A 19,136-nucleotide genomic window follows, 5' to 3' on the forward strand; every position below is an offset into this window, starting at 1 on the left:
GAAACATGTCAGGGGAAAAAAAAATCAAAGCGAATCACTGAGTTGGAAAAATCACCCCTTTGTGTCAGTATTTTGTTGAACCACTGTTTGCTTTAATTACAGCCTTTAGTCTGTTGGGATATGTCTCTACTAACTTGCACATCTAGACTTGATATTTGTTTTTTTTTTTTTCTTTTGTTTTTTTTTGCTACGTCAGCGATTTTTTTTTTTTTTTTCCACGAGGCCCCAATCAACTTTACGTTCATTTGCATCTTCCTCGTCTTCACATCATTGTAGCATTATTTTTAATTTTTACATTTAATGATCTTTATTCATTTTTTTTTTTCTCCCTTATCTTCTCTTAGTGTACGTAAGCACTTTAAAAAAAACCAATAATATATCACTATTACAAGATTAATTTCACATAGTCTACTGTTATCCTTATCTTCTATAAGTAAATTAGCATCCTTTTAATCATTAACCTATCCCTCCTCTCCCTTTCCCTTTAACATTACTAGGCTACTGCAGTCTTCCCTTTCTTTTTTCCCTCCTCTTCCCCCTCCTCTCCTCCCCCTCCTCTCCACCTCCCCTCTTTCCCTCCCTTCCCACCTTCCTACTACCCTCACCATTACCTCGTCTTTATATTACTTTTTAGGCGGTTTACTCATAACATAAATCAAGGTCTACTTCCCCTTAATTTTGATCTTGATTCTCCGACTCATTTCTAATCCAAGGGGTATCCCATCTCATCAGCCGATGGTCTCCATATTTTTTCAAACTCTCTCAGGTTCCCCCTTTTTACATGTATTGTCTTCTCCTTCCAAATTAATTCACAGATATCTTGGATCCATTCACTCACCAATGGAGGCCTCTGCGCCTGCCACCTTTGTGCTATTATTCTACGTGCTTGGAATAGGCAGCGCACAACTGCCACCGTAGTGCATTTCTGTTCTCCCCGCGCCTCCCTATATCCAAGCACGCAGATTATCGGGTCCATTTCCAGTTTTACCTCAAAGATTTTATTTATAGTTTCCACCACTCCCCGCCAATATCGAAACAACTTCGGGCAACGCCACACCATGTGCATGAGATCTCCCTGTCTTTGGCATCTGGGGCATCTATCATCTCTCCTACCGAATTGGTATAATCTCTTAGGGGTATAGTAAGGTGCACCAACATCAGATGCGAGATTTTTTGTGAGGGGGAGACTGATGTCATTGGCCCTAATTCCATTATTCTCCTCCACTGCTCATCTGATATTTCCCCCAGGTCCTCTTCCCATCTTCTCTTCTGTTTTAAGTGGTCCCCTTCCTGGTTGACGTTTGAGCATAATTGTTTATATATTGCCGATATACACCCGCTGGCCTTGTCCATTGTAGGTAACTCCTGAAGCATAGGTATCTTATCCCATACTGGCATATGTACCCCAAACTGGGCTGCCAGCGCGTGTCTCATCTGAAGGTATCTAAAGGATTGTTGTGGTAAGTTATATTCGTCCCTTAGGTCCGTAAATGACCTTAGGGTATTACCGTCATAAAGTTGGATCAGCCTCGTTATACCCTGTCTTTCCCAATTTTTAATCTTTCCTATTGAAATTAATTGCAGGAGATTTTTATTATCCCACAGTGGTGTAGATTCTGACAAACCCGTATACCCCATTAATATTTTTACAGTTTTCCACACTTTACCCATCATAAGAGTTAGAGAATTTTTATGTCGAAAGGAGTCGGCCTCTAATACCTCAGCCACTGTATTATGAGGGGCGCCTATCATCATAATCCCTCTTACTAAGTTGCTACCAGTTTCCAAGTCGCAGCCTGCCAAATGCTGCAGCTGCGCTGCCAGATAATAGTTCCTAGGCTGCGGCACTGCTAAGCCCCCTCTATCTATTGGGAGCTGTAACGTCTGAAGCCGGATCCTAGCTGTGCCCTTCTTCCAGATAAGTTCCCGAAAGAGGGTTTCCAGTTTCTTAAACCATTTTTACATATCCATACTGGAGCATTGTGCAAAATGTACAGTAGTTGAGGCAGCCATACCATTTTAATCAGGCTACACCGGCCCGCCACCGATAAAGGAAGCCGGCTCCAGACGTCACACTTTTGTTTGAATTTATTTAATAACGGCATTAAATTTTTATTAAGATACTGATCGGGATTTACTGTCAGGTATATACCTAGGTATTTCATAGCTTCCTTCACCTGGGGAGCCCCTGGCGCAATCACATCTTCTAGGGGATCGACTCGGAGCAGTTCTGATTTCTCCCAGTTTATAGCAAGCCCCGTAAACCTTCCGAAGCCTTCTACTAATTTAACTGCTTGGCCCAGGGATTGATTGGTATCCCCCAAAAAGAGGAGGACATCATCTGCATATAAAGCGATCTTTTCCTGTCTCTCTCCCTTTATTTGGAACCCTGTTATCCCCGGATCTGCTCTAACAGCTATTGCCAGTGGCTCCATAGCAAGCGCAAAGAGCAGAGGGGACAATGGACAACCTTGCCTTGTCCCCCTGCTCATTTCAATCTTTTCGGAAAGCTTGTTGTTAACCCTTACTCTTGCACTAGGGGCATAATACATCATTTTGATCCATCCTATAAAGGAGGGCCCGAATCCTATTTTCTCCAATACACGCCATAAGTACTCCCACTCTATGCTGTCGAATGCCTTAGTTACATCCAATGACATTATAGCTCTTGCCCCCATATTCTCTGACGGAGTCTGCATATTCAAAAAAGCCCTTCTAATATTCATACCAGTAGTTCTTCCCTGAATGAATCCCGTTTGATCTGGGTGAACCAGTTTAATAATAAATTCAGTCTATTTGATAAAACCTTAGCTAATATTTTGACATCCGAATTCAATAACGATATCGGCCGATAAGAGGCTACCTCTAATGGGTCCTTTTCTGGTTTAGGAATCACGATAATGATAGCTTCTGTCATCGAGGAAGGCAATTTACCCTTCTCCGCGGCACCCCTTAATGTCCTATGCAATTCTGGGAGCAGCGTTTCTCCATAGTATCTATAAATCTCCCCCGGTAGCCCGTCAGGTCCCGGGGCCTTTTGGTTAGCCATCCCGGACACTGCTTGTTGTAATTCACAAAGGGTTATCGGGGCGTCTAAGACTTCCCTCTCCTCTTGGGTAAGGGTCACCAGTTCCACTCCCTCCAAAAAGCTATCCATTTCCCTTTTCTCCCGCATCCCTTGTGATTGATACAATTCTTGATAGTAGGCTCTAAAGGTTTCCGCTATATCTTCACCACTTAGGGACAACACCCCCATCCGAGTTCTAATTCTGGTGACAACTGACGGCGGTGAGTTTGTTTTCACCAGCTTGGCCAACATTCTACCCACCCCCTCCCCCTCCCCAAAATAACGCTGCCTCTGACATATACGCTTACTCTCTTCCTTTTTTGTAACTGCTATTTTATACCCTTGTTGTTTGGTTAACCATATTTTTTGATTTTCTGGGGTTGGGTCTATTACATAGTTATTTTCGGCCTCTATCAATTCTTTCCTAATACATTCCTCCCAGACCCTTGCTTTTCGCTTGGTTCTTGCTACCTGCTGGATCAGGGTGCCCCTAAGAAAGGCCTTTAGGGCATCCCATGTTACACTAATTGGAGCAGTACCCGTATTAAACCCTATGAACTCTTGCATTTTTAACGAGATCTCCTCAACATCTTTTATTATTTCAAGCCAGAATGGGCTGATTTTCCATCCTCCTTGTGTAGTATTTTCCCCGGTGTTTAAGGTCACCACCATCAATGAATGGTCAGAGACTCCTCTGGGCATATATGCTATGTTCCTTATATTTTGTACTAATTCTGCGTTTCCTAAGGCCAGGTCTATTCTAGAGAGGGTATGATACGATCCTGAAAAACAAGAGTATTGTTTAATTCTCGGGTTTCTCTCTCTCCATACATCCATTAGTCCCATTTCCTTCAAAAAACCACTCAACCTGGTTACTCCCGTATTCCTAGATCTCATCCTGGGGGGAAACCTGTCTATCTCTTCATCAAGGACCTCGTTAAAGTCACCCAACGCTATAATTGGGGTATCTTCCTTGTCCCCGATAAATTCCATTAATCTGTACATGACCTCCATTTTAAACGGTGGAGGGATATAGATATTTGCCAAGATACAACATCTACCCTCCAGTACGCCGTATAGGAAAATATACCGGCCCATTTCATCGATACTGGCCTGTCTGCAGGAGAAACTCACTCCGTCTCTTATTAGCACACTCACTCCTCTTGAATAAGAGGTATATACAGAATGATACTGCTGTTGAAATTTCCTGTTTTTTATTTGCGATATAGACAACTTTGTCAAGTGTGTCTCCTGCAGGCAGACCAGTCCAACATTGAACCTCTCTAACGTGGAAAAAACAGTCGCTTTCTTAATCACACTACCCAGGCCCCTCACATTCCATGACCCGATATTAAGTGTTTTAACCTGTATCATCTATCAGGTAAAGGAGAGAGTAGAAAAAAAAAAGCGAAAGGGAGAAGGCTGGCCCAAGGAGAAGGTAGCGGAGCAGGTAAGCAGGGCAAGTATATATAAAAAGAGAAAGAAAGGAGAAAAAAGAAAAAGAAAAAAAAACCCTGTGCACCCGTATACTTTTCTCCTCCTTCTGACATTTCGGTGCACTATTTACTTGTAGATTAACTTTAACCCTTGGGTGTGTATCTTTATCAATGTGCGAACTAGTGTTAATTTCATTTTTTTGATCATCTATCGTGTAATATTCATTTTTTACCTTCTCATAAAATTTTACAAACATTTTACCCCTCCCTCCTCCCCCCCACCTCTTCCTCCCCCCATTCCCTCCCAACCCTACCACCCTCCCCTTCCACCACCTACCTAGGTGCTCCCTAGAGGGATTATACGTGACCTTACCCTCCATACACCTTCTCTTGTTTTCTCTCTTCTCCCTCCCAATCCCATGTGCCGCCCCCGCTGTCTACCTACCAACATTTCTCAAATTTACCTCCCACTTTTCGTTATCACTTTTTTTTTTTTCCCTTATTCCATTATTTCCTTTATCAAGCCGCTGTTCCCCTCCCTATTTTTCTTATACCCATCTTTGCCCCTCTTCTCCTACTCCCTCTCTCCTCTCCCCTCCCGCTCCCCCCTTCCTACCCCCCTCCCGCTGGTTTCCCTCCCCTTCCCCATGATTTCTCTGCAGGGTCTCCTTGTTAGCTTCCAACCATAGTGATGCCCCAGTTGGGGAATCAAATATCTGAGTCCCATTCGGCATCGTCACCCGCAGTCTCGCTGGATATAAAAGTGCATATGGTACTCTATATATCTGTAATGTAGATTTAATTCCACGAAATTCCGCCCTGCGTCTCTGCAATTCAAGGGAGTAATCTGGATAAAGTGAGATCTTCATGCCTTTGTAGAAGATGTCCCCCATCTCTCTCACTTTACGCATCAATGTCACCTTATCTTTATAGTTGAAGAACTTCAGCAGCATAGGTCTAGGACGGCCACCTGGGGGCGGGGCTCTAAAGGGAACCCGATGGGCCCTTTCTAGCGAAAAAAAGGATGAGAAGCTTTCCCTACCAAAGAGTTCAATAAACCAGTCCTCCAAGAATTTTATGGGATCAGGGCCTTCGCTTTTCTCAGGTAACCCCATCATCCTAATATTATCTCGTCGGGATCTATTTTCTATTTCATTCATTTTGAGAGCATAACTGCCCAGTTGCTTTCCCATACTCTTAATCTCTAACTGTATTGGGTAAACGTCGTCCTCCAGCTGGCTTATCCTTGTTTCCAAAACAGTAGTTCTCTCCACTACTTTGTGAATGTCTTGGCGGACCATTGCCAATTCCTCCTTCATTCCAGTTAATTGAGCGGCCATTTCACCTAGTGCAGATTTACATGCATTAACTGCTTGTAAAACATCCTTCAGTGTTGGGGATTCCTCCGCGGATATACTAGTACTAAGTGTAAGTTCTGAATCGCTTTGGGTGTCCCCCTGAATTTTATTACTTTTACTCTTGGGTCCACCAGCTACCACAGCCATTGTTGATGGCTGGCCTTGGCTTTTTCTATCAGCTGGGACCCCCTGTGAATTTTTTAATTGCACTGTCTGTCCTGCCTTTGTTGGAGTTTGACCGGGTGTATGAGCATACCGCTCTAGCTTTGCCGCAGCAGCAGCTGCAGACTGGGTGTTTTTTTCTTTAGAGGAGCGCAGTTGTTGTGACCCCACAGTGTCCTGCGGTGGTTCCTCTCCTCGACATATTAACTCACTTATTAGGTTATAATGAGGAGAGGGAGAGAGAAAGCAGCTAAAAAAAAAGAATAAAGGGGAAGAACTAATGCAGCCCTTCCAAATTCCAGGAGGAAGAGAGGTGCATATGGGGACGAGGGAAAAAAAAACAAAAAAAAAAAAAAAACAAGAGGGAGGGGAAAGAGATCCTTAATTATAGGGTTATCAGGGTTAAATGACAATACAACGCTGAGTTTTTTTTTCCTTTTTTCTTTCTTTTCTTCCCTTTAAATTAGCTGCTACGTGCCGGCCCTTAGAAGAGATATGCAGCCATATGTATGATTATAGAGTTCTTAGCTGAAAGGATATTCATCCAAAAGGAAATACTTTATACATCGCCTATTTCAAAGAGACAAATAAGCAAGCGCTGCGTAAAACAAGCATAGAGACAGTTTATATCCCAAGTATCTGCAGCGCTCGTCTGGTAGATGTAAACAGTTCAGTTCAATATATGCAATGTTATATATTCTAGGAACTTGATATCCTCAGCAACTGATTGCTATAACAGTAGGTAATAGGGCACGAAAAGATATAAAAAAAAAAATAAAAAAAAAAAAGGCTGACCTGTTTTGTACCAATCGTCTCAATATACCTCAGGCCAGCTTAATTAGGTCTATCTCTGGCAGATAGTAGAGTAGATAACATGATGAGATAACAGGAAACTGGGAGCCAGAAAGCACCTCCAAACGCTAAGCGCACGTACTATGCCTCCCAGCCCCCCATCTCACCATACAGGATACCAGCCTTTCCGGGGGTGCTGCGCCGCTTTCGGTCACTCTGAGAGCGGTGTCTCCGCTCTCCACTCCTTCACCACCCTCCGCCGGCTTACACGACCTCGACCGTTCCCGGAGCGCTCTTCGGCTCCTCAGCGCTGCCCGAGGCTCCACAGGTAGACCCAGCACTCGCACTCAGTAGCCGTAGGAACTTTCGGCGTGGGAGAGACAGCGTAGGGCGGCTTACTCACATCTCCTCACTCACTCACATACCTCGCACCGTTCACTTCCGGCCACTCCCCCCAGACTTGATATTTGCTCACAATTCTTTGCAGAAATGCTTATGTTCATTTTAATTTGATGGTGACTGTTTGTGGACTGCAGTATTCAAGTCATTCCACAGATTTTCAATGAGATTGAAGTCTAGACTCTAACTAGGCCATGCAAGGACCTTTTTCTCCTGTGTTGTAATTTTTGCTGTGTGCTGTGGGTCATTATCATATTTGAAGGTAAACCTCCCCATTGACAACTTTTTGGCAGAGGACAACAGATTTTTCTCAAGAAGTTGATGGTATTTTGCCCCATTCATTTATCCTTCTATCCTGACAAGTGCTCCAGTCCCTGCTGGAGAGAAATTCCCCCTTAACAGAATATTACCTCCATGCTTTGCTGTAGGAAATGTGTTTATTTGGATGGTGAGTTGTACTGGATTTCCACCAGACATATTGTTTGGTGTTGCTGCCAACTTAATTTTAGTCTCATCTGACCATGCTTTTTCCCATGTGGCCTCAGAATCTTCAAGGTGCGTACTGGCAAAACTCAGTCATGACTGCAAGTGACTTTTTTTCCTTGCAACATTTCAGAAGAATTTGTGATATTGTCCCATGAACACAATGACCACTATCTGTCATAAATTCCTGCAACTGCTTCAGAGTTGCTGTAGGCCTCTTGGTAGCTTCTCTGGCCAGTTTCTGACCTGTACACAACTTTATCCCAGAGATTTTTTTTGTAATTTACCCAAATGTTGCATAGTAAAACATATGCAAGAGTAAAGGGTACAAAGAAGCTAATTTCAGTTTGTGGCTAGAAATCAGTCTGCATAGCAATGAGCATATAAAAAAAAAAAAAAATCCGTCAAATCAGTTATCAGCCAACAAGACATGGATATCTGTGCAGGAGGCAATGAGTAGCTCCTCCATCATACACATACAAACATATGTATGAACTCCATACATATACAAGAATATGTATGAAATATGAAGGCAACCCAGAAACCGAGTAAAGGTAAAAATACTTGGGTTGCTCCAAAAACTGCTTGCGGGTGAATAGCTTAATAGTCAAAGTATACTGGCATGGTCACAGCATAGAGCTGCAAATGTCTCCATAATGGAAAGTGGGTAGAAGAGGGAAAGGATAAAAGCACCAGAAAGAATGCAAGGGTAAAGCTCAGTTTGATGCCAGGTGCATAGATGGCACTGAAAGGACTCTTTAATAAAAAAAAAAGCCAGAAAAGTTGCTCACCTGTGGCCATGCTCTAGCGAGTCCCATGGGTTCAACCAGGTTGCAAAACCTCCTGCATGCATGCATCAATGTAAAGTGTTTCCACATTCTCCTGGTTGTATAAGGTGGCTGTGAGGTCCTCCCCATGTCCCTGAGTTCATTAGTTTTGGCGTACAAGAGACTTGGAAGGCAGAGTCGCAGAGCTCCAACACAAAGGGATACAAGCCTTTGCCACATTCAACAGCTGGATCATGAGGTAGGATATATATATCTCCTATTTTTTTTTTTTTTTTTGATGGGTTCTGTAAGGGTAACAGGAATGCTGCTGGGTTCTCTTCTCTCCCCCCCCCCACAATCATATTGACATTTGTCAGATATTTATTGGTACTGGCCACATCTTGCCATTCGGTTTGTTTTTGTCGAAGGGGCATGACTGACAAAAGGTCTGTTCCTGGTCAGGGCTCTCAGCCAATGACCAGAGTGTTTGGGGGGGGCGGCTGTCCCCCTGTAATAACACAATAGAACAGCGGTGGCGATTGCTGTGCTAGTGTCAGATTGTTAGTACAGTGGCGCTGACCTAAGCTGTCAGGTTTGTTTATGGTTTTTTTTTTCGCTCAAAACCGTGTGCACTAGGCTTAAGTGAATGTGTGCTGTACAACCATGTTTAAGTCGAGAGTTTGTGTTGCTTTTGTTTGGATGCTGCAAACAATGTTCAGTAAGTGTTTATGCTTAGAGTTCTGACTTCTGTTATAGAAGCCAACAGGAATAGTGAGGCCCGGAGTGAAATGACTGGAAGGAGAATAACGGAGGGCCGGGCATGACAGGGATGGATAAGGGCAGCAGGGGGTTGATTGGGATGCAGAGGCTGAGAGGAGGAGCTGGGAGAGTTTGTTGCTGGAGGGGGGCGGAGCTTGTAGCCAGTCCGACGGAGGTGAACCAGAGAGGAGGCAGTTGTCTCGCTGCTCCTCTGAAGATGTCTGAGGTGGACCGGCTACTTGCGGAACTGCGGCGTCAGGCGGAGGAGCGTGGACCGGACTGGCTGCGGGCGTGGATCGGTGGACTGGCGGGAGCAGTCGGAACGGACGGAGCGGACGATCGGAGGGGTGAGATGCTGCCGCGCGCGCGGAGGTCTAGGCCTCCGGCGCGTTTTTCTCCCGGGCCTGTCCCTCGGCCGCCTCGTATGGTTCGCAGCCCCGGGGAGGATCGTTCCCTCCCGCCGGCGAAGAGATCCCAGGGGACTTTAGGGGGTGCTGAGCGGCCTTCACACCGCGTACCCGGGGGGGGGGAGGGGCGGGCGGGCCTCGTGGACGGCGGGCGGCCATCTTGCCTGCGGGGGGGGGGAGATGCTGTGGTTACTGCTGGACGCTCTGCTGAGGAGGGGAGGGCGGCCATCCTGCCTGCGGGGGGGGTGGACTTCTGGTTGCTGCTGGACGCTCTGCTGAGGGGGGGAGGGCGGCCATCCTGCCTGCGGGGTGGACTTCTGGTTGCTGCTGGACGCTCTGCTGAGGGGGGGAGGGCGGCTCGGGGTGGCTCAGCTTTGGCTTCGGCTGCTCGGGACAGGGAAGATGTCGCAGGGCCCGGGCAGCTACGTGGATCGCCTGCGGGCTGCTCTACCCGGCGTGGATCAGGGAGCGCCCGGGGGTCTGCTGCACGTGGGGCTGGCAGGGCTGGTCCGCATCGCCAGGCTGCTGCGGATGGATCGGCCGTGCGTGTGGCTGCTCCCCTGCGGGCTGCAATGTCGGCCTCCGGGGTCTCTTCCCCCGGGGGGCTTACACCCCCGCCTACGTGGGGACCGGATGATCGCTCGGAAGTGGAGGTCTCGGACGATGACGAACTGCCGGATCCTAGCGGTGCTGTCGCCGGTCCGGCGGTGAGGAACACCCCGGGGGCCGCCAGGTGAGTCCCCTGATGCGTTGTCATTGTCGCATGCATTGCAGGGCCTGTTGGGGGGAGTACAAGCGGGCACGGGGTGGCCAGTGCCGCCAGTGGGGGGGGAGCCGGGGGGGGGCGGGCGCCTCGGGTGGGGGGGTGCCGGGGGGGGGGACTCTGCCGGGGCTTTGCGGGATCTGATGGATGGGCTGCGGGCGTTGGTTGGTCGCTTCGACCGGGGACAGGCCCCACCGCCTGTGGCCTCGTGGGTGGTTCCCCCGGCGGAGGTGCCGGAGACGGCCCTGGGGGCCGCCGTGGCAGCTCCCGCGGTGGCCCCTGTGGCGCCCGCGGCGGCGCCAGGGGCGGCTGCGGACGGAGGGAAGAAGGATGCGATTGTGCGTGAGGACATCGTGCGGTTGGCTGACGCGGCGCGGTGTGAGGTTTACGTGTGTTTTGAGGGCCCGCTGGGGGCTCATTTGAAACAGGACGTCCGGGAAAAAATTTGGAAGGGGGAGTTTGTGGAGATTTTCTCGCTTCTCCCGTTGGAGAAGTTCAACTTGGATAGGGTCAAGCCCGACGATTCCAAGAAGGAGGACGAAGAGAAGCGGCGGTATCGGCTGATTCCGCGCACGTTCTCCAACTGGCTTCAGGCGTTTGCCATCTTGGCGAGTGTCATCGGCGAGAAAAGCCCCGAGCATTGTTCGGCGCTTTTCTGTTACATGGATGCGATCGGTGAAGCCCATCAGGCGTATGGGGGGGTGGCGTGGCTCCGGTACGACGAGCAGTTTCGGCAGCGCAAGGCGGTGCGGCCGGAACTGCGTTGGGACCATAAAGACATCAGCCTTTGGATGAGGCTGATGTCTTCGGCGAGGGCTGCGCCACAGTTTTTTCAGGGGGGGGCCGGGAGTGCGCCTACCTCAGGACTGTCGGCCGGAAAAAAGTGGGGGTTTGCTGGCAATATAACGAGGGTGCCTGCAAGTTCGGGGGCACGTGCAAGTTCAAGCACGAGTGTTCCGGTTGCGGTGGGGCCCACGCGTTGTCCCGTTGTTTCCGTAAAGGGAAGCGGGCCGGGGATGCCGCTCAGAAGAGGGAGGACGCCGGTGATGCTGGCAAGGATGCTCCCTTTTCTAAGTAGGTATCCGGATAGGGCGGCGGCTCGGTTGTTGGAGGCGGGGTTTCGGGATGGCTTTCCGATTCCGTGCTCGTTGCCGGGGGTACCGCGGGTTGCCAGGAATTTGAAGTCGGCGTTGGAACGTCAGGGGGTGGTGGACGAGAAGCTGCGGAAGGAGGTGGCGTTGGGGCGCATGTGGGGGCCGCTTGCGGACAAGCCATGGCCCGACTTGGTGGTTTCCCCGTTGGGGGTGGTCCCCAAGAAGGAGACGGGGAAGTTTCGGCTCATTCATCACCTGTCCTTTCCGAAGGGGGGCTCGGTGAATGATTTCATCGACCCTGAGGTGTGCACTGTTTCTTACACGTCATTTGACGCCGCTGTCCGGTTGGTGCGGCGGTATGGGCGTGGGGCACTGATGGCCAAGGCCGATGTGGAGTCGACTTTTCGGCTGCTTCCGGTTCATCCTGATAGCTTTCGGCTGTTGGGATGCTGCTGGCACGACGAGTATTTTGTCGACATGTGCCTGCCGATGGGGTGTTCGATCTCATGTGCGTACTTTGAAACGTTTAGCTCCTTTTTGGAATGGGTGGTGCGGGATGCGGCGGGTCTGGAATCGGTCATTCATTATTTGGATGATTTTCTCTGCGTGGGCCCCCCTGCCTCCGCTGTGTGTGCGATTTTGTTGTCCACGTTGCAGCACATCGCGGGCAGGTTTGGGGTTCCCCTGGCAGCTGATAAGACGGAGGGTCCGACGTCTGAACTGAGTTTCCTGGGGATCGTGATTGATTCACAGGCTATGGAGTGTCGGCTGCCAGAGGCCAAGCTGTTGGATTTGCAGCGGGAGATTCGGGAGATTCAGGGTCGGCGTAAGGTCCAGTTGCGGACCTTGCAGTCGCTTTTGGGTAAACTGAATTTCGCCTGCAGAATTATTCCCATGGGGCGGATATTTTGCCGGCGGCTGTCGGCGGCGACGGCGGGGGTCAGCGTTCCTACTTCGTACGGCTGGGGGGTGAGCACCGTGAGGATTTGCGTGTCTGGCACGAATTTTTGGCCTCTTACAATGGCCGGGCCATGTGGATGGCGGGCCCGGTCAGTAACTTTGATTTGGACTTGGTTACGGACGCAGCGGGTTCCTCGGGTTACGGGGCGTTTTTCCGGGGACGGTGGAGTGCGGAGCCTTGGCCGGAGGCTTGGCGGATGCCGGGGTTCCTGGGCAACCTGGTCCTGTTGGAACTTTTTCCGATCGTGTTGGCTATGGAGCTGTGGGGGGAGGAGTGTCGGAATCTGAAGTTGCGCATTAATTCTTCCCCTCCTGTTATTCGTTTGATGCGGCAGTTGGTCCTGCGTTGTTTGCAGCTTAATGTCTTTGTTTACGCTGTGCATATCCCGGGCGTGGAAAACGAGTTGGCTGACTCCCTGTCTCGTTTTCAGTGGGACCGGTTCCGGGAGCTGGCGCCGGGCGCGGAGGCGGACGGGGCGCCTTGCCCGGAGTGGATCTGGAAGCTGCCCTTGGAGTCGCTGCCGGATGGATTCGGCGGTCAGTGAGTGGGCCCACCTGGTTGGCCTATTCAAAGGTTTGGTCGGAATGGTCTGGTCTGGTTCGGGAGACGGGGGTGGTCGATCGGGGCGCTGATTGGCGGTTGTTAGTAATCTACTTTGTGGCTCGGAATATGGAGGGTGGGGCGTCGGTCTCTGCGATCGGTCGGAAGTTGGCGGGTTTGGCCTTTTTGTTTAAGCTGTTGCGGGTGGAGGACTGGAGGAAGGATTTTTGGGTGCGTCAGGCGTTGAAGGGTTATCGCAGGCGCGGCGGGGCGCAGGATACGAGGAGGCCGGTGACGTTTGCTATTTTGCAGGCGATCTGTGCTCAGTTGGGGGGGGTGTGTTCTTCGGAGTATGAGGTGCGATTGTTTCGGGCTGCTTTTTCCTTGGCGTTCTATGGGGCTTTTCGCGTCGGTGAGTTGGTTAGCCCGTCCAAGCACGTGGCCGGGGGGTTGTTTGACGGGGAGGTCCGCTTAGGGGCGGACAGGGTTGGGCTCTGGCTGCGCAGGTCCAAAACGGATCAGCTGGGAAAAGGGGTGCTGGTGTCGCTGTTTGCTTTACCAGGATCCGGGGTGTGCCCGGTGTCGGCGGTGCGGGATTTTCGCGCTGTCCGTGGTGGGGGGGAGGGTCCATTCCTGTGTCACGCGGAGGGGTCCTTCTTGTCAAGATACCAGTTTGTTTCGGTTTTTCGTAAGTGTTTATGGGCGGTGGGCCTGGATGGGAGAGAATTTGCGTCCCATTCGTTCCGGATCGGGGCGGCCACAGAGGCGGCCCGGTGCGGTTTGGATGAAGCTGCGGTTCGCAGGATTGGGAGGTGGGAGTCGCGGCGTTTTCGTTCTTACGTCAGGCCGCACTTGGTTTTACTTTAATTATAGTGGTATGGGCTTTTTAATGTAAACAAAAAAAAAAAAAAAAGGGTGATTGCAATCCAGCGTAGGACGGGCACGGGACTCTGTTGGGGATTTTCCTGCACTACCTGTGCTGGGATTGCGGGTGTGGTTCTGTTTTCATATATGTTTGCTACTGTGTGGGAATTTTTGTTCTGCTCGATGTTTTTGTTCCTTTCCCTGGGGGTTTTTTCTGGGTGGGTTGTTTGGGTGGTTGAGGTGGTGTCAATTTCGCTGGGGTTACGCTGGGGTTGGGGTGCTTTTACGTGTTGTTTTTTCTTTCAGATGGAGGTCCGGCTCGCCTCGTCTGGATCGTGGGCCACTCCTACGTGTGTTGGGGGGCCAGGAGAGGAGATCAGCGTCCAGAGGGCAGGCAACTGGGGATTTCTAGGGGGGAGGCGTGTTTACGGTGGTTGGGCGTCCCTGGGCTGCGCTGGGGTAGTTTGGTGGCGGAGATTGAGAGACATGTGTCTCGGGGGGGTCCCCCGGCGGTGCTGGTGCTTCACGCGGGGGGGAATGACCTGGGGGTCGTGAAGATCCGGGACTTGCTTGCGGATATCAAGTCGGACTTTCTGCGGCTGCGTTCCCACTTTCCGGGTACGGTACTGGTGTGGTCGGACATCGTGGCGCGGACGGCGTGGCGGTGGGCTCGTTCGGTGTCGAGCATTCAGAGGACCTGTATTCGGGTCAACAAGGTTGTTGGGCGATTTGTGGCCAGTCAGGGCGGGATCGTGGTTCGCCACCGGGAACTGGAGTGCAATGTGGGCATGTACCTTAGGCGGGATGGGGTGCATTTGTCTGATGTGGGGATTGATTTGTGGTCCTTGGGTTTACAGGAGGGCATCCGAAGGGCGTTGCGGGTGTGGGGTGGCCCGCAAGGGTAAGGTAGTCACCCTTTTGGGCCGTGGCGGTGTGTGTCTGGTGGTCTTTGACGGTTGGCGGTAAAAATCAGAAGTCATATGATATGGGTTGGGGGGCCCATTGCTAAGATGGGTCCCTCCGGTGTATTCCTGAACGTTGGAGGGAATACCGGTATGGTTGTCGCTGCGGAGGTTGTCTCCGAGCGGTCACAGCTGGAGGCCTGGAGAAGTGGGAAGTGGGTACCGCAGTGACTTGTTGGGTTGATAAAGTTATGGGTCACCGTCAGAGATCACCAGACCGGGCATGTTAGCTATATGCTATTTCGTTACCAGACGTGTGTTATTGGTTATATGCAGGGGTCAAGTCCTGGAGAAAAAAGTGTGGGAACTCCCACCCAAGATCCACTCCCCCACCAAAAAAAAAAAAAAAAAAAAGATACGCTCATATGCATATATATATTTCACATAAAATACAGTGACTGCAAATGCGACATGCTACAAGAGATGACCAGACTGCGAATGCGACTACAGGAGATGACCAGACTGCGAATGCGACATAGTACAGGAGATGACCAGACCAGGAATGAGACTACAGGAGATGACCAGACTGCGAATGCGACTACAGGAGATGACCAGACCAGGAATGAGACTACAGGAGATGACCAGACCGGGAATGAGACTACAGGAGATGACCAGACCGCGAATGCGACTACAGGAGATGATCAGACTGCAAATGCGACTACAGGAGATGACCAGACTGCGAATGCGACTACAGGAGATGACCAGACTGCGAATGCGACTACAGGAGATGACCAGACTGCGAATGCGACTACAGGAGATGACCAGACTGCGAATGCGACTACAGGAGATGACCAGACTGCGAATGCGACTACAGGAGATGACCAGAGTGTGAATGCGACTACAGGAGATGACCAGAGTGCGAATGCGACTACAGGAGATGACCAGAGTGCGAATGCGACTACAGGAGATGATCAGACTGCGAATGCGACTACAGGAGATGACCAGAGTGTGAATGCGACTACAGGAGATGACCAGACTGCGAATGCGACTACAGGAGATGACCAGACTGCGAATGCGACTACAGGAGATGACCAGACCGGGAATGAGACTACAGGAGATGACCAGACCGCGAATGCGACTACAGGAGATGATCAGACTGCGAATGCGACTACAGGAGATGACCAGACTGCGAATGCGACTACAGGAGATGATCAGACTGCGAATGCGACTACAGGAGATGATCAGACTGCGAATGCGACTACAGAAGATGATCAGACTGCGAATGCGACTACAGGAGATGACCAGACTGCGAATGCGACATAGTACAGGAGATGACCAGACCGGGAATGAGACTACAGGAGATGACCAGACTGCGAATGCGACTACAGGAGATGACCAGACTGCGAATGCGACTACAGGAGATGACCAGACTGCGAATGCGACTACAGGAGATGATCAGACTGCGAATGCGACTACAGAAGATGATCAGACTGCGAATGCGACTACAGGAGATGACCAGACTGCGAATGCGACATAGTACAGGAGATGACCAGACCGGGAATGAGACTACAGGAGATGACCAGACTGCGAATGCGACTACAGGAGATGACCAGACTGCGAATGCGACTACAGGAGATGACCAGACCGCGAATGCGACTACAGGAGATGATCAGACTGCGAATGCGACTACAGGAGATGATCAGACTGCGAATGCGACTACAGGAGATGACCAGACCGCGAATGCGACTACAGGAGATGACCAGACAGCGAATGCGACTACAGGAGATGACCAGACCGCGAATGCGACTACAGGAGATGACCAGACTGCGAATGCGACTACAGGAGATGACCAGACTGCGAATGCGACTACAGGAGATCACCAGACTGCAAATGCGACTACAGGAGATGACCAGACTGCGAATGCGACATAGTACGGAAGATGACCAAGTAGCTAGTTTTAAAATTTAAACCTGTCCTCAGCCCCTTTATGGCACCTCCTTTACATTCCTGTCCTCACCCCCTTTGTAGAACCCCCCTTCACATTCCTGCCCTGCCTCCCTTTTATATCACCTCTCCTCATTCCTTTCAGTTTCTGATACTTTCCCCCTCCCTCCTTCATAACAGCCCCCTCTTCCCTGTCTTACCTTACACAGGACACAGCAGATGACATCGGAAGTGCAGCAAAGGGATGGACAGAGGGCGGGACCTGCCCCAGTTAACTGATTGGTTGATAGAATGCAGAGCAGTTCTATTAACCAATCAGTTAACTGAGCCAGCCCCTGCCCTCCGTGCATCACTGTGCTGCTCTTCCGATGTCAGCTCTGTGAAAACAACGCAGCTAGCAGACTGTGCTAGAGCCTCGGGCGGCTCTGGTCCTGCAAAGGGAACGGCGTTCCTGCTGTGAAAAAAGTGCGGGGACGCCGTTCCCACGCGTTCCCGCAGGACTCGAGCCCTGGTTATATGTTTATGTTTATAAGTATATTTTATATTGTACATTCTTTCGGTTATATATATATATTTATGGAGATATATATTTATATATTTTTGGTTGGAGTATTTTGAGGATTATAATAAAGGCTGTTGTGGCCATTTTACTCCAAAGCAAGGTGTGGTCTCTTAATTAGGGAATAGCATGGGGGGTGGGGGTTGGAGTGTAATGGGCAACAGGTAATGGTGGGGGCCTTTAGACTACCCTGGTCAAGTTCCCACTAATATTTTGGAAGTCTTTCAAAAGTATCTAATGCTTTTGTTTCTGTAGTACTCAGGAGGAATGACTAACGACGCTAGCTGCCAACAAATGTCAGAACCTTACAGTAAATGCTTTTAACAAGAGACTATTACATGACTGATACAAATGCTCCCATGAACTAACTCCATGATTGCACATAGAAATTTGTAAAAATAAAGTGAAATTTAAACATCTTTGTTTTTAGCAATGCATGGTGCAGTAGGCATTATTCACTACTTACACATTCCATGAATGTCAAATACTTACCTAGTTCCTTTTCACCACCAGTGGGTCTTTAAAGTGGAGTGGGTACCCTGTGGGTTTTTTTTTTTTTTTAACTACAGGTAACTTGCTTCCCTGCTGGAAGGAAGATTGCCCCCTCACTGCAATCTTCTGGGCTACGTCATAGGTCCCCAAAGATTGCTCTGCTGTAAAGTCACAGCTGGGTGCCCAGTTAGAATGCTGTCGCCTGGAAGAGGAGTGAGCCTTACTAGGCACTCACTTGTCCCACGGCCCAGCAAGTCCAGCTTCCTTTTAGGTGACATGTGCCAAGGAAAGACAAAGGCACCAGCAGCCAAACCAGAAGGGCAATGGCTTGCTCAGGCTGTGTTTGAATGGACAAATGTCCATTTAGCACTAACCTACCTGGGCACATCCAAGGATATCTGCTGAATCTGGATATTTTGGCAAGAAGTGAAGGGACTGTGCTGAAGCAGCAGGAGTAAAGTACATCAGAACAAGAGGGAAGGTGTCAGGTAAGGCTTCAGTTTATCAGGTGCAATGAAAAAAAGCTTCCTTGAGTATCATACTAAAGGTAAAGTTCAACTTTTTCCAGATAATGGCCTATGCAGGCAAGGTGCCCCAGTAGATATTAGGCCTCCTTTACAGGGACAATAACGTGCATATACTGGGTTCCAGAAAAAAAAGATCAATGGATTCTTGGTGCTGGGATGACCTGTATATATAAATCATGACGGAGGCTCAGCTTGTACAAGTTAAGTAATGACAGGCTCAGAGGAGCCATTGCTGTTCCTATTTTTCACCACAACCAGTTATATAGATACAAACAGAAGAAAAAAAAAAAAGTTATTTTTTAACAGTGCTATACTCTCAGCGATAGAACCATAGCTATGAAAATGTACAATTTATTGTGTACATGATATTGACATCAACTTTAAAAACGCCAGTCCCTGGTAGCCTGGATCGAGCATAAATCTCCCTGTATATTCCACCCCTACCAAACCAGAACTAAATGTCTATAAAGCATACAATTTACACAAAATATATGAAGATACAACAGTCTTCAAAATATAGAAGCTCTGTGGCTGTAGAATGTAGTTAACAGTCACAATGCGTTTCACAGCAAAGCGCTTCTACAGGATGGTGCTAAGGGCTACATACATATTTGTGTATAGACAGATTATGTTTGAAACTAATGGTTCCTATACAGTGTTTCCCCAAAAATAAGACTGGGTCTTATATTAATTTTGGTTACAAAAAAACACAATAGGGCTTATTTTCAGGGAATGTCTTTATTTACGATATGTACATTAAACTACACTTATTCAAATACAGTCATGTCCTCTTCTGGAATATCATAACTCTCCAAACCATGAATTTCTTGCATCTCCATTTCCCAGACAACGCAGTGTTT

The sequence above is a fragment of the Lithobates pipiens genome, unplaced genomic scaffold, assembly GCF_037356315.1.
Source record: "Lithobates pipiens isolate NorthernLeopardFrog02 unplaced genomic scaffold, aLitPip1_a1.2 Scaffold_25, whole genome shotgun sequence".
Taxonomy (NCBI): Eukaryota; Metazoa; Chordata; class Amphibia; order Anura; family Ranidae; genus Lithobates; species Lithobates pipiens.